Source organism: Oncorhynchus mykiss, chromosome 15 (assembly GCF_013265735.2).
Source record: "Oncorhynchus mykiss isolate Arlee chromosome 15, USDA_OmykA_1.1, whole genome shotgun sequence".
Classification (NCBI taxonomy): Eukaryota; Metazoa; Chordata; class Actinopteri; order Salmoniformes; family Salmonidae; genus Oncorhynchus; species Oncorhynchus mykiss.
In genome coordinates, this window is record NC_048579.1 from 61329731 (window position 1) to 61347380 (window position 17650).

Here is a 17650-nt window from a genome sequence, read left to right on the forward strand (position 1 = left end):
TGTGGCAAAATGACTTAAGGACAACACAGTCAAGGTATTGGAGGGGCCATCACATAGCCCTGACCTCAATCCTATAGACAATTTGTGGGCAGAACTGAAAAGGTGTGTGCAAGCAAGGAGGCCTACAAACCTGACTCAGTTACACCAGCTCTGTCAGGAGAAATGGGACAAAATTCATCCAACTTATTGTGGGAAGCTTGTGGAAGGCTACCCGAAACGTTTGACCCAAGTTAAACAATTTAAAGGCAATGATACCAAATACTAATTGAGTGTATGTAAACTTCTGACCCACTGGGAATGTGATGAAAGAAATAAAAGCTGAAATAAATAATTCTCTCTACTATTATTCTGACATTTCACATTCTTAAAATAAAGTGGTGATCCTAACTGACCTAAGACAAGGAATCTTTACTAGGATTAAATGTCAGGAATTTGAAAAACTGAGTTTAAATGTCTTTGAATAAGGTGTACGTAAACTTCCAACTTCAACTGTATATACTGTATATGAGTTTATATATATATATATATACAGTATATCACAAAAGTGAGTACACCCCTCACATTTTTGTAAATATTTTAGTATCTTTTCATGTGACAACACTGAAGAAATGACACTTTGCTACAATGTACAATAGTGAGTGTACAGCTTGTATAACAGTGTAAATTTGCTGTCCCCTCAAAATAACTCAACACACAGCCATTAAAGTCTAAACTGCTGGCAACAAAAGTGAGTACACCCCTAAGTGAAAATGTCCAAATTGGGCCCAACGTGTCAATATTTTGTGTGGCCACCATCATTTTCCAGCATTGCCTTAACCCTCTTGGGCATGGAGTTCACCAGAGCTTCACAGGTTGCCACTGGAGTCCTCCATGACGACATCATGGAGCTGGTGGATGTTAGAGACCTTGCACTCCTCCACCTTCCGTTTGAGGATGCCCCACAGATGCTTAATAGGGTTTAGGTCTGGAGACATGCTTGGCCAGTCTATCACCTTTACCCTCAGCTTCTTTAGCAAGGCAGTGGTCGTCTTGGAGTTGTGTTTGGGGTCATTATCATGTTGGAATACTGCCCTGCAGCCCAGTCTCCGAAGGGAGGGGATCATGCTCTGCTTCAGTATGTCACAGTACATGTTGGCATTCTTGGTTCCCTCAATGAACTGTAGCTCCCCAGTGCCGGCAGCATTCATGCAGCCCCAGACCATGACACTCCCACCACCATGCTTGACTGTAGGCAAGACACACTTGTCTTTGTACTCCTCACCTGGTTGCCGCCACACACGCTTGACACCATCTGAACCAAATAAGTTTATCTTGGTCTCATCAGACCACAGGACATGGTTCCAGTAATCCATGTCCTTAGTCTGCTTGTCTTGAGCAAACTATTTGCGGGCTTTCTTGTGCATCATCTTTAGAAGAGGCTTTCTTCTGGGACGACAGCCATGCAGACCAATTTGATGCAGTGTACGGCGTATGGTCTGAGCACTGACAGACTGACCCCTCACCCCTTCAACCTCTGCAGCAATGCTGGCAGCACTCATACATCTATTTCCCAAAGACAACCTCTGGTTATGACGCTGAGAACGTGCACTCAACTTCTTTGGTCGACCATGGCGAGGCCTGTTCTGAGTGGAACCTGTCCAGTTAAACCGCTGTATGGTCTTGGCCACCGTGCTGCAGCTCAGTTTCAGGGTCTTGGCAATCTTCTTATAGCCCAGGCCATCTTTTATGTAGAGCAACAATTCATCAAAAAAAGAAACGTCCCTTTTTCAGGACCCTGTCTTTCAAAGATAATTTTAAAAAATCCAAATAACTTCACAGATCTTCATTGAAAATGGTTTAAACACTGTTTCTCATGCTTGATCAATGAACCGTAAACAATTAATGAGCATGCACCTGTGGAACATGACACTAAGAGCTTACAAACGGTATGCAATTAAGCTCACAGTTATGAAAACGTAGGACACTAAAGAGGCCTTTCTACTGACTCTGAAAACACCAAAAGAAAGATGCCCAGGGTCCCTGCTCATCTGCGTGAACGTGCAAGGAGGCATGAGGACTGCAGATGTGGCCAGTGCAATAAATTGCAATATCCGTACTGTGAGACGCCTAAAACAGCGTTACAGGGAGAGAGGACGGACAGCTGGTCGTCCTCGCAGTGGCAGAGTGTCTTTGAATAGTGATTTCTTTGCAGCAATTCAACCATGAAGGCTTGATTCAAACAGTCTCCTCTGAACAGTTGATGTTGAGATGTGTCTGTTACTTGAACTCTGTGAAGAATTTATTTGGGCAGCAATTTCTGAGGCTGGTGAACTTTTACCCTGCAGCAGAGGTGACTCTGGGTCTTCCTTTTCTGTGGCGGTCCTCATGAGAGCCAGTTTCATCATAGCACTTGATGGTTTTTGCGACTGCACTGAAGAATAGGGCTATCTTCTGTATACCACCCCTACCTTGTCACAACACAACCGATTGGCTCAAATGCATTAAGAAGGAAATAAATTACACAAATTAACTTTTAACAAGGCACACCTGTTAATTGAAATGCATTCCAGGTGACTACCTCATGAAGCTGGTTGAGAGAATGCCAAGCATGTGCAAAGCTATCATCAAAGCAAAGGGTGGCTACTTTGAAGAATCTAAAATCTAAAATATTTGGTTATATTTGGGTAAAATATTTGGTCACTTGTTTTGGTTACTACCTGATTCCATATGTGGTATTTCATTTATTATTTTTATTTATTTATTTATTTAACCAGGTAGGCAAGTTGAGAACAAGTTTTCATTTACAATTGCGACCTGGCCAAGATAAAGCAAAGCAGTTCGACACATACAACGACACAGTTACACATGGAGTAAAACAAACATACAGTCAATAATACAGTATAAACAAGTCTATATACGATGTGAGCAAATGAGGTGAGATAAGGGAGGTAAAGGCAAAAAAAGGCCATGGTGGCAAAGTAAATACAATATAGCAAGTTAAACACTGGAATGGTAGATTTGCAATGGAAGAATGTGCAAAGTAGAAATAAAAATAATGGGGTGCAAAGGAGCAAAATAAATACATTAATTAAATACAGTAGGGAAAGAGGTAGTTGTTTGGGCCAAATTATAGGTGGGCTATGTACAGGTGCAGTAATCTGTGAGCTGCTCTGACAGTTGGTGCTTAAAGCTAGTGAGGGAGATAAGTGTTTCCAGTTTCAGAGATTTTTGTAGTTCAGTCCAGTCATTGGCAGCAGAGAACTGGAAGGAGAGGCGGCCAAAGAAAGAATTGGTTTTGGGGGTGACTAGAGAGATATACCTGCTGGAGCGTGTGCTACAGGTGGGAGATGCTATGGTGACCAGCGAGCTGAGATAAGGGGGGACTTTACCTAGCAGGGTCTTGTAGATGACATGGAGCCAGTGGGTTTGGCGACGAGTATGAAGCGAGGGCCAGCCAACGAGAGCGTACAGGTCGCAATGGTGGGTAGTATATGGGGCTTTGGTGACAAAACGGATTGCACTGTGATAGACTGCATCCAATTTGTTGAGTAGGGTATTGGAGGCTATTTTGTAAATTACATCGCCAAAGTCGAGGATTGGTAGGATGGTCAGTTTTACAAGGGTATGTTTGGCAGCATGAGTGAAGGATGCTTTGTTGCGAAATAGGAAGCCAATTCTAGATTTAACTTTGGATTGGAGGTGTTTGATATGGGTATTGGTATTTGTAGTTGTCCACGTATTCTAAGTCAGAGCCGTCCAGAGTAGTGATGTTGGACAGGCGGGCAGGTGCAGGTAGCGATCGGTTGAAGAGCATGCATTTAGTTTTACTTGTATTTAAGAGCAATTGGAGGCCACGGAAGGAGAGTTGTATGGCATTGAAGCTTGCCTGGAGGGTTGTTAACACAGTGTCCAAAGAAGGGCCAGAAGTGTACAGAATGGTGTCGTCTGCGTAGAGGTGGATCAGAGACTCACCAGCAGCAAGAGCGACCTCATTGATGTATACAGAGAAGAGAGTCGGTCCAAGAATTGAACCCTGTGGCACCCCCATAGAGACTGCCAGAGGTCCGGACAGCAGACCCTCTGATTTGACACACTGAACTCTATCAGAGAAGTAGTTGGTGAACCAGACGAGGCAATCATTTGAGAAACCAAGGCTGTCAAGTCTGCCGATGAGGATGTGGTGATTGACAGAGTCGAAAGCCTTGGCCAGATCAATGAATACGGCTGCACAGTAATGTTTCTTATCGATGGCGGTTAAGATATCGTTTAGGACCTTGAGCGTGGCTGAGGTGCACCCATGACCAGCTCTGAAACCAGATTGCATAGCAGAGAAGGTATGGTGAGATTCGAAATGGTCGGTAATCTGTTTGTTGACTTGGCTTTCGAAGACCTTAGAAAGGCATGGTAGGATAGATATAGGTCTGTAGCAGTTTGGGTCAAGAGTGTCCCCCCCTTTGAAGAGGGGGATGACCGCAGCTGCTTTCCAATCTTTGGGAATCTCAGACGACACGAAAGAGAGGTTGAACAGGCTAGTAATAGGGGTGGCAACAATTTCGGCAGATCATTTTTAGAAAGAAAGGGTCCAGATTGTCTAGCCCATAGTTTTGATGTCTTCACTATTATCCTATAATGTATGAAATAGTAAAAATAAATTAAAGCCTTGAATTAGTAGGTGTGTCAAAACGTTTGACTGGTACTGTATATATATATATTTTAATAATATGGATTCATATGAATTGTTACACATTAATATCGTATAAATAAAACCGCAACTGTTAAAAGTATCTGCACGAAGTGCAAATATAGTATATTACTGTAAAATATGCTTTTGGTTTCATTTCACTCAGGAACATATCCGTGTCGGCTTGCAAGCTGAAAATATTTGTCTGTGCATGTTTAGTCTACCTGCCCCTCACCCAGGCTACTGTACTGATGTTACAAGCTTGATTCAGAAGATAGGCAAAGGGATTTTTTATTAGCAAGAGAAGAATGGTTTTACTTTTCAGTGCTAGTTAAGGATAATATGTGTCTAGTTATCACGTTTCACATAGGATTTATTAACTACCAAAAGGTACGTGTATTTAATTATGCTGCTGCTCTGCACACACAAGCTTTTAGCTAGCTAGCTAGATCAAATGACATTCAATGACATTCCTCCATAAAAGCAGCTCCTCCCAGGTATAATTCTGTGGACCTAATTCAGATAATGCATGTCATAACAAGATGCCCGGTGCTTCAAGCCTCCTCCTCAACCCTTTCTCACTCTCTCCCCATCGGCAAAATTTCAGTTGCATCTTGCTCCATAAATTAGGCTACACTTGTCTGTCCATCACACATGTAAATAACTAGCTTGCCTGCTCTATCCGCACTTATTTGTGAAGTAATTGAATGAACTAAATGTAAAAAACTGTTGCTTTCACAGGTTGAAAAGGAACAGACAGGAACCATATAAATCACAACTTTTTGGGGGGGATTTGAACCAGTTCAGAACTTTAATTTGCTGCTTCAATAGTAGAACGAAACGAAAAAAATGGTGGTTCTGTTCTGAACGAAACGATTGGGAAATAATTTTGGTTCCAACCCCTGGTTCGCACAGAGCAAAATGGCATATCATTTATGTGCCACTTGTTGCAATGTTTGTTACCCTCATGGCAGCCAGTAGGGGTAGAACAGCCTTAAACCAGTCACACCCATGTCCAGGCCAAAGATAATTTCCCCATTGTCTTGGCAGAGGGCCCATTTCGTTATCATTTATCCACAAGGATACTAGATAAATAGTTATTCTCAATGCATCCGACTCATTCATGGCATCCCGCTTTCCCCTCTCTCTACACACGTACACACACTCACTGGCTTCGAAGTCCGATCGCTAACCTTGGCACATAGCTCGCTAGCACGAGAGCCCTACCCCCCCCCTTCTCTGTTTCATAAAGACTTTTCATTTTGCCTGGGTTTAAATGAAGGATTTTCCTACTCCAAGCCTTTATCCACCTTCCCAAAACTCAGATTCTGAAAAGGTTCATCTAAGTAGGGGATATTTCAATTTGGATGCCTTTAGAAAGTAAATTAAAAACAATCAAATCTGCCTGTCAAGTAAAGGGCATTTGTTGTGTCCAGAGGCAGTTTCAGGAGATTTACTGAAATTTTTCATGGGTCAACATGTTTATGGGGTAACTGAGGATGTTACCACATAGTTGGTAGAGCAACTGAGAGCAGCTGAGGTTCCTTTACACTGCACACATCAAATAAAATAACATTTTATTGGTCACATACACATGGTTAGCAGATGTTATTGCAAGTGTAGCGAAATGCTTGTGCTTCTAGTTCCGACCATGCAGTAATATCTAACAAGTAATCTAACAATTTCACAACAACTACCTTATACACACAAGTGTAAGGAATGGATAAGAATATGTACATATAAATATATGAATGAGTGATGGCCGAACGGCATAGGCAAAATGCAGTAGATGGTATAGAGTACAGTATATACATATGAGATGAGTAATGTAGGGTATGTAAACATGATATGAAGTGGCATTTTTTAAAGTGACTAGTGATACATTTATTACATCCAATTTTTAATTCTTAAAGTGGATAGAGATTTGAGTCAGTATGTTGGCAGCAGCCACTCAATGTTAGTGATGGCTGTTTAATAGTCTGACAGAAGCTGTTTTTCAGTCTCTCAGTCCCAGCTTTGATGCACCTGTACTGACCTCACCTTCTGGATGATAACGGGGTGAACAGGCAGTGGCTCGGGTGGTTGTTGTCCTTGATTAACTTTTTGGCCTTCCTGTGACATTGGGTGGTGTAGGTGTCTTGGAGGGCAGGTAGTTTGCCCCCTGTAATGCGTTGTGCAGACCTCAGCCTTGCGGTTGTGGGTGGAGCAGTTGCCGTACCAGGCGGTGATACAGCCTGGTACGTGAGTGTTTTTGTGAGTGTTGTTGGTGACAAGCCAAATTTCTACTCCTGAGGTTGAAGAGGCACTGTTGTGCCTTCTTCACCACGCTGTCTGTGTGGGTGGACCCTTTCAGTTTGTCCGTGATGTGTACGCTGAGGAACTTTCCACCTTCTCCACTACTGTCCCGTCGATGTGGATAGGGGGGTGCTCCCCTGCTGTTTCCTGAAGTCCACGATCATCTGTTCAAAGACAGTTTTTCATCTACTTAATGCTGCAATATGTAACTTTTAGGGTGACCTGACCAAATTCACATAGAAATGGGAATTATAGATTTGTCATTCCCATTGATAGCTGGTAAAAGAAGTGGTAAATCTGTTCTATGTGCGCTATTTCTATGCTTCTCATTTTTACGTCTTTTAATTTAGGTTTTGTACACCAGCTTCAAACAGCTGAAAATGCTATATTTTTGGTCATGAAAAGTATATTTCACAGATGGTACAATGATTCTCTACACTATACTTGCTTGTTTTGTTACATAAACTGAAATTAGGCAAACTATTTGAATTTTAGCAACCAGGAAATGGCAGAGCAATTCCTGCATGGTGCACCTTTAAATAAGCTGGCCAATGAGACTGCTATTGCCTTTGAGGACACTGGAATGTACCCTTCAGTGTGAGGTCACATTTGAGGTCACAAAACTCTGCCCTAGTCAGTCTTGGAGTCCATTTAAGGACAATGGCAACAATAGTCTCATGGTCTGGCCATTTAGACCACACAACACACAGACAATCCTGCTCTTTAAAGGCCCACTGCAGTTGAAAGTAAACTTTTCTGTAAAAATATGTCTTGACCTTATCTATGATGTTACACAATAGTTTGTAAATAATCATTTTAATGGATATGAGTTTTATTTTGTTTTGACGTTGCCTTAAAAATGTAAAGGTCATGTGTTATATCAAATGAAATTATATTGCTTTTCTAAAAATAAAGCTTACAACATGCAGTACATGCCAAGTAAGTGACTCATAAACATTTGCGATTTGAGTTTGATATATTCAAATGCATTCTCAGTGGTCCTAATGGTAGGAGACTGTTCCTTGTGTAACCGATGTGAAATGGCTAGCTAGTTAGTGATGGTGCATGCTAATAGCGTTTCAATCGGTGACGTCACTTGCTCTGAGACCTTGAAGTAGTGGTTCCCCTTGCTCTGCAAGGGCCGCTGCTTTTGTGGAGCGATGGGTAACGATGCTTCGTGGGTGTCAGTTGTCTGTGTGTGCAGAGAGTCCCTGGTTCAAGCCCGGGTAGAGGCGAGGAGAGGGACAGAAGCTTTACTGTTACACTTGGAAGGCAGTATGAACCATGACTCAAGGCTGCAACTGGGGCTGACACAGCAGTGAAATAAATATAATTGTTGGTGGCACCACATTAGGGACAAATTCTGTGGAAACTGATGACGTCATCCCATGAGTTATCTCAAAAGTAATTAAAGCCAGGGAAACAGATTGTAACAGATCTTTACTGAACAGTTAGTGCAAAACATCTGTAAAACATCCTAACTGAAAGATGAGACAAAATGACTTAAAAGTGAACGCTGAGTTCATATCTACTAATGAATCTATGTAACGTAACTTATCCATTCAAATCAAAATTGAAAATGTTCATATATAAAAAATACATTTTTATGGGATTGTATTCCTTTTCTACAACAGACATAGCATTGATTTCATTTGCAGGTGACCGAAGCAATGCTTTCCAAAACATGTACATTTCAGGGATGAGGTGATGGGCATTTAGGATGTACTACCTTGAACACCGTTTGTCAAGTTTAGAGGGGAGAAAATAGGTTAGTGAGTGCCATTCCACATTGGACACACAAAGGGCTAGTAGCCATCAGACTGAAAGGCAAACATGTCGCCAAAGAGGAAGTGAGTTTTGTTTTGGTATCACACACACACACACACACACACACACACACACACACACACACACACACACACACACACACACACACACACACACACACACACACACACACACACACACACACACACACACACACACACACACACACACACACACACACACACACACACACACACACACACACACACACACACACCAGTTGATCCTGATCGGACATGATGCCTGTGCCGGCCAGGAGACAGTGCGTAAACATTGCCTACATCAACACCATCACAAAGAGTGGAAAACCAAAGCATGAGGGGACCCACGACACCAACACTACTGTCTGTCATGTGGGATGACGGCTAAAATGAAGGCAGAATCATTTGACGCAGTGGAAAAGTTTTATTTTATAGAATGGACCATCAACTGGTTGTCGATACCTAACAGCAATACAGTAAAGAGTTTTAAAAACAATGTGTAGTATATTTATAATGTTAAGGTCTGTACATTAGGTCATGGACATTATAGAACACATTTAGACTTTTTGACTGTTGACTTCAGGGCTAAGCATCCTATATTCAATATTCATTTCCATCCTGTTCAATTTCTATGCTAATAGCTGTCATTAGCTTCCACCCATCTTATCTCTCCCAGCATGTGACCTAAAACAGGGTGATTTGAAAAGGTATACTTATGCAAGTTAAAGTGCTTTTACAGTGGTTACTACAGTATCAGTTATGTTTGTGGACTGACATGGTTTGCAACATGGTCTTGACCCTCACGTGGACATATATTAGGTTTTCGTCACAGTACAGGACAGTGGCGTCCATGTCCAGTCTGAAAAGTCTGACATCAATTTTCTACATGAATAATTCAATTCAGTCTCCCAGCGGCTACATCGGCCGTAGCATCTTTTTGATATGAAGCATTACCTTGGTAATCCTCTTAGTGGTGGGAAAGTGGTTTAGAGGTGCATTCTTTATAACAGCAGCACAAATGGGGGGGATCACTGCCCCGAGGGGCCTGGGTTCAGGGTAGGCCACTCCCTCTAAGGCTCTTCAAAACTTTCCATGAAGAGTTCCTGGGATGGGATTGCCCGCCTGCATTGCAGTGAACCCGCTGACATCTCTGCACAGTGTGTGATGTGATGGAGAGGTGGGGGGAGGGAGCGAGGGGAGGTGGGGGCCGAGGTGATTGGGGGTGGTTTGGGTTCAATCTGGATGGGAAACTCAGGGAAATGGTGTTGCTGCGGGAATGCAGGGCTGTTTGAGCCATGCGGGCTGAGAGGATTAAGGGGATCAAGAGCGGGAAAGGTGGCCAGATACACACATACACTCACACATACATATGCGTATACATACACACTAATCAGGGCACGTCAGTCACAACATTCTCTGCAGCCCACGCTGGAACACGATGAAAGACAGAGAGACAGAGAGAGATTTACAATGAGCATTGGTGTAGTGGGGGCTATACGACGTATACCCACTTTTTTCCAGTGGGAATTGCATATTACTTCATAATCCCCATTGATGCGTATCAAAGTAGTATAGTGAAGGTATACGCCATTTCAATTATGTAGTACAATAGCGAAATCATGCACAAAGTAGCCTACACAATCGCAAAGTATGTGAATATAGGCTATTCACATGCACGCTGCACACATTGCTAGTTTTAGCGGAATATCAGGCAGCAAGAGCACATAGCTCTCAACTGGTTGTTGACGCATGGAGCAGCTCACGGAATTGTAAGACATCAGTAGCCAGTTATGGACTTTAAACGTCACATCTTTAAAAAGTGCAATTTTGAGAGTGAAAACATGAAACAACTATAGGAAAATGTTTTGCAAAGTTAGAGTATACCCACTTCTCCAAGCACCACTATACCACTGACAATAACAGTCACCACACTCAATAACAGACAGACAGACAGACAGACAGACAGACAGACAGACAGACAGACAGACAGACAGACAGACAGACAGACAGACAGACAGACAGACAGACAGACAGAGGCATTCAATGAGAGACAGAGAGACAGGCATACAATGAGACTCAATGAGAGACAGGCAGACAGGCTTAAGATGCCACTAGAAAGACAAGCTTAAGATGACACTAGAAAGACAGGCTTAAGATGACACTAGAAAGACAGGCTTAAGATGACACTAGAAAGACAGGCTTAAGATGACACTAGAAAGACAGGCTTAAGACGACACTAGAAAGACAAGGTTAAGACGACACTAGAAAGACAGGCTTAAGATGACACTAGAAAGACAGGCTTAAGATGGCACTATAAAGACAAGCTTAAGATAAGACTCAATTAGACCACTAATACATTGGCCTAACTCTTTGTAAGTGTTAGAGAAAGTACTCTGAGACTTACAAAGATCCAACAGCATACGCAGAGGTAATTAGACACACAAGTGGTACACTCAACAAGTGGTAGAGCATGAAAGAAACATCAACAGAGACACTGAGACAAGGCTGTGAAGAAGACATGCAGACGAGGTCTACTTACAGATGAGTGCACTGTTTTCCCTCTGCCACAGCAACGGCAGTCAAAGTTCCTGTCTTCCAGTCGTTGTTGCGTGATATTGGTCGCTTTGCTCAACGGCATTGTCGCAGTGCACCATGCCGGAAGTGCTGTGAAATACCATCTCCATGACCATTTCCTGTGGAGGACAGGACGTTAAGGGGACAGACATAAGGCATTATGACACAGCTTCCTGTCTGACATAGTGTCAGCATTGGAGAAGATAAGGAAATATGTTCTCAGGAAGAGCTGTAAGAAGTGTTTTCAAGTGTCTTCTGGGAAGGGGAAGGAAATGTGGTGTTGTGATGTTAATCAAGCACATTTTCCACTGTGGCTGAAATGGTGGCTGAAACAGTGGCTGAAATGGTGGTGTAAACATCAGACCGGACTACTAGTATTTCTACAACTAGTAGACCAATAGTTCCTCATTGCAAATTGTTACTGCTCTTTTCATTGTCAGAGTCAGGCAGTGCTTAACCACATCAGACAGAAAGAAAACAGCACCACATTTGTCTGAGGTTAGTTTCACATCACTTCTAAACACATTTCTATCCAAAATACGTCCTGTTCTCTCATTGCTTACATGTCATTTTTTGATGAATAACTCTTTTATTTTATTTGAGCAGTAAAATCCTTTAGTGCGGACAAGCTTTTCTTGGAAAAGATGTGTTTGCAAGTTGTGTGAGTGTGTTACTAGAGCTGAACGTTGGCATGTCGGATTCTTTTAAGGGCTCACTTTGCTTCCAAAATATGAACAGAAAATATTTAAAATGTTGCTTTGTAGTTTGCACTACAGTTCTAATGATGATAAATGTTAAAGTAATTATGTGCCGTGGGTGAAGGATTGTGATAAAAAAGACAATTTAATGTTTTAAAGTTGAGAAACGTGTATGGCCAATAATAATCATAGTAATGAAAATTGCACACAAAAAACATGATCATCTACTTCCTACATAGAACATGTAAGCAGATTCATGACAGGATGCTGATAGTATATCCATCGTAAATCCAAAATGACCTACTTACCGAGTGGTGTGAATGTATTGTAGGTTTGAACCTCCCAGTGTAGACTGTTGGAACCTCCCAGTGTAGACTGTTTAAACCTCCCAGTGTAGACTGTTTAAACCTCCCAGTGTAGACTGTTTAAACCTCCCAGTGTAGACTGTTTAAACCTCCCAGTGTAGACTGTTTGAATCTCCCAGTGTAGACTGTTTAAACCTCCCAGTGTAGACTGTTTCAATCTCCCAGTGTAGACTGTTTGAACCTCCCAGTGTAGACTGTTTAAACCTCCCAAGGTGTAGACTGCTTGAACCTCCCAGTGTAGACTGTTTGAATCTCCCAGTGTAGACTGTTAAACCTCCCAGTGTAGACTGTTTGAACCTCCCAGTGTAGACTGTTTCAATCTCCCAGTGTAGACTGTTTGAACCTCCCAGTGTAGACTGTTTAAACCTCCCAAGGTGTAGACTGCTTGAACCTCCCAGTGTAGACTGTTTGAACCTCCCAGTGTATACTGTTTAAACCTCCCAGTGTAGACTGTTTAAACCTCTCAGTGTAGACTGTTTAGCACCTCCCAGTGTAGACTGTTTGAACCTCCCAGTGTAGACTGTTTCAACCTCCCAGTGTAGACTGTTTTAACCTCCCAGTGTAGACTGCTTGAACCTCCCAGTGTTGACTGTTTGAAACTCCTAGTGTAGACTGTTTCAACCTCCCAGTGTAGACTGCTTGAACCTCCCAGTGTAGACTGTTTGAACCTCTCAGTGTAGACTGTTTTAACCTCCCAGTGTAGACTGTTTGAACTTCCCAGTGTAGACTGTTTGAACCTCCCAGTGTAGACTGTTTCAACCTCCCAGTGTAGACTGCTTGAACCTCCCAGTGTAGACTGTTTCAACCTCCCAGTGTAGACTGTTTGAACCTCCCAGTGTAGACTGTTTCAAACTCCCAGTGTAGACTGTTTGAACCTCCCATTGTAGACTGTTTAAACCTCCCAGTGTAGACTGTTTGAACCTCCCAGTGTAGACTGTTTGAACCTCCCAGTGTAGACTGTTGGAACCTCCCAGTGTAGACTGTTTAAACCTCCCAGTGTAGACTGTTTAAACCTCCCAGTGTAGACTGTTTGAATCTCTCCCAGTGTAGACTGTTTCAACCTCCCAGTGTAGACTGTTTAAACCTCCCAGTGTAGACTGTTTCAACCTCCCAGTGTAGACTGTTTAAACCTCCCAGTGTAGACTGTTTGAACCTCCCAGTGTAGACTGTTTGAACCTCCCAGTGTAGACTGTTTGAAACTCCCAGTGTAGACTGTTTGAACCTCCCAGTGTAGACTGTTTAAACCTCCCAGTGTAGACTGTTTGAATCTCCCAGTGTAGACTGTTTGAACCTCCCAGTGTCTTCAGATTGACCCATATAAGACATGTTCCCATCTTTGTTGTTTCTTCTTCTCCTTGGTTTCTGACCTTCATGGTTTTCAACAGGTGATTCTGTGGACTTTACTCACAAGGCCATCACACTAGGAGCTCCTGACACACACAGACACTCCATCCCGCCTCCTTTCCAGATGCCAGGTGGGACCTAAACCCACTTTCAGCCATATTTAAACTCTAATATAAGCTACGTTATCCGCTTATTTTTTTCCATTTTATTGTAGAAAGACTGATGAGCACGATACAGTAAAATTCAATGCAGAAATGTAATTGACAAAAGGGCCCAGGATTAAGAAAAATAGGATTATGACTGTGCACTTTCATGGCTTACCATAGCTAGCATCTTTGACCTTCTACAGTGGACCACACTTTGATAAGAGTTTTGTTTGGAATTTCATGATTGTTTCTTTACTTGGCGGTTCATTCTAAAACTGCACTTCTAATGCTGTTCAGTCATAAATTATTGTTGAGTCCTATCGATTCCAGCAGCATTTGCAGACTTGGTAGTGAGACTGTAGCTATTAGTTCAAAATGGAGGATACCATATGTGACAATTCATGTCCTGCCTTGAGGAAGACTATGAAAGTCAGAACATAGTCTGGAAGAACCAAAGAGTACGGATTGCAATGACCATCAAGTGCTTCAAAAACCAAGACGAGCCAAGAGAACTGGGTTGACTTGAGTTGCGTGAACCTCTGGAGGGGTGAGAAAGAAGAGTTGGGTTACCAGGTGGCAAGGGGCCCGTCGGCACAGTTATGGAAGGGTCAGGAGAGGCTGTGGAATCTGACCCAGGGACCCATGAAAACCTGGAGCTTTCTCTCCTCTCAGTCGCTTCTTCCTCAGAACCCACAGCCGCCTGGCTCTCTGACTGTCTGTTTCTGTGTCCAACGTTGATTATATAAATCTACGGTGTCCGTTCACCCACCCACTGAGATAGATCATATGAGACAGTGATACATACTGCCAATGATCTCTACCGCTGTGCAGGGGTTATTTGTGTAGTCTCATTATTACATAGGCACTCACATTCACTCAAGTTCTTGGTATGTGCTGTAGGAAAATAGGAACTTGTTCACACGCAAATGTAGCTGTCGTCATAAGTGATTGGATCGTTTTTTTCACAACAACATATTGAATGTTGTCTCCAAAAATGTGTTCAGGCATGACCTAGCAAGTATAGGGACCTACGTGCTGTTTTTCCTCCCCAAAAAGCTACAACTTTAGCTACTTTCAAAGATGGATTCAGTTAAATTACAGTAGAGGGTAAAGATGAAAAGTCAAGTATATCATTCAATTTTTCCCTTTTGGGAGAAATGACAGTGGACAGTGGACAGTAATCGGTAGCGTCTAGGAACACGACAAACAGGTTACCCTCATGTTATAACATCACGTTTCCGCCCACAGCATTATATACAGATAGGCCTGGTTCCGCAGTCATCTAGTTGCTTTACTGCTACTTTCCTGGAAGATCCATGTGGCAGCACCAAGCATCGCATACCCTGTGAAAGAGCGTAATGCTATCCATCCTCCTATTAACATTAACATTCCCCTTCAGCTTGTATAACCATAATGAACCAATCAGGCTAAACACACTAGCTATCAGCATTATGTCAAGGAAAAACATGCAACAACCTAATCACTGGTCTAGGATCACCTATGATCGACATGTAATGGTTATAAAGAAGGAGAGAATGTATGCCCAAAAATGTCATTTTATTTAGCGGTGTAGATGCCTCTCATTGTATGTCTCTAGTCTAATTTATTTCCTGCACAGTCATTTCCCTCTGGTGCTCTCAGGTTTACACCTGGAGAGAACATCAATGGCCACTCTATCGCAACTCCGGATGACTCTGCGTTTTCTTTTTGAAAACATTGCTGTTACATTCCTCCCAAAAAACAAACAGTGCCACCAAAGAACAAGTGAACAGCTTTTGAAGTTCACACATGAAAGATACGGGTAGCTAAGGAGCACTTTTCAGGTAATGTTTGTCAACTCACGTCCGTCATCCTGATACCAATCCAATCATTGATTTTTACCTCAGATACTGTAGCTATTGATAAAGTAAGTCTTAAGAGTAGAGCGGTTGGCTTGAAAAGCTACGTGGTTGGTTCTGTTAGGAATGACCCATTGTGGTTCCGTCTGGCTCAGTTGGTAGAGCATGGCACATTCAATGCCAGGATTGTGGGTTTGATTCCCATGGGGGACCAGTACAAAAATGTATGCAGTGTAAAAAAAAGAGTAAATTGTCTTCCGGTAGGTGGCGTCACTCATATCCAGCACTAGTCTGTCAGACAGTGGGAATTACTAAATGGATACTTCCTTTTGGGACAGTGCTCTTTCCCTCCTAAGAGCTGGCAGGATCATACAAATACAATCCATTTCTATGGTATGAGTTGGTCACAGGATATACTGTCAAAGACCATTGTCCTGCCACATCATAACAACAAAGTGTACTGTACATAGTGGTCTGAAAAGTGTCTCGAAGACCATTCTGTGGGCAAGGGTCTCTTTCAATCCTACAGCAGGACCTTTGGACTGAACCATTGATTTAGGTGGGAGCAATCTGCTTCACGAGATGGCTTATCACTGTGTTTGGAATGTCATTGGAAAAGCTCACGTTCTTTCAGGGCTACAACACCAGCGACTCAGAAAGGATCAAAGCTGTGTATCTTATCAACAGGATGCAATAAACGGGATTCCACAATAAAACCCCAATAAAACCCATGGTAAATCATTTTCAGTGGCTTTCAAAGACTGAACGTGCCATGATGAATCTATTTCCTGTTTGTGACAAAAAGGGGCACATACAGGCACCACTTGAAGAATGCTTCTGTGATGGTCCTTAGTGGAGATCAACTTCAGGATTCGAGGACTTTCTGTCCTGGTACATTAGGATCAAACTGTGACCATCAACTGGCATGCTAACATTTCAAGACTGTGGCATTGAATTGGCCAACTAAGCATAGTTTCCAAGGCCATTGCCCAAACCTGCTTCATTCACGGTTCCATTTGAGTTGTATTTACATTTAGAAACATGGTAAGCAAGCTGGTTTGTTTGCCTTGACCTCTAAAGTCTGATGCATGTGAGACTCATTTAGCAACAGTCAAAAATGTAAACATTGAAGGCAATGTCATCACATTACATTTTCATACACAAATAATACTTTATTTCTACATATCTGTAGCCTATAGTCATGGAAGTGCTCTTACGGTTGTTTAGCCCAGGGACGGGAAAATGCCTATGGGCTCTCGTGGCTTCAGAAAAGCCAATGGCTTCTCATTACGCCTTAGCCTGTGTCTCTGTGATTGGACCATTTGTCAATCACATGTTGACCAGGTAACAAGGGTTTCTGAGAGGTCAGAATCATGGTCATTCTGAGTGGAGGTGGTGGTCAAAGGTTGCTCTCTCACACCAAGTGACTGCTTCTCTCACCGTGTCGCCATTTACAGGGTCTTGACCACCACTTGTGTGTGACACAACAGCTTCCAGCAAAGGACGTAGGAGCAGTAAACCATTGAACTCCACCAAAACAGATAAAACGGGGTACACTGAAATAGTTTATCTGTGTATAGGCTATAAGTAACTAAAATAGCTGATCATAACAACTGATATCTCTAAAAGTTAATGATAACATTTAAACTTATATCTAAAATAGCTGATCATCACTGATATCTCTAAAATAGCTGACCATCACTGATATCTCTAAAATAGCTGATCATCACTGATATCTCTAAAATAGCTGATCATCACTGATATCTCTAAAATAGCTGATCATCACTGATATCTCTAAAATAGCTGATCACAACAACTGATATCTCTAAAAGTTAATGATAACATTTCAACTTATATCTAAAATAGCTGATCATTGATATCTCTAAAATAGCTGATTATCACTGATATCTCTAAAACAGCTG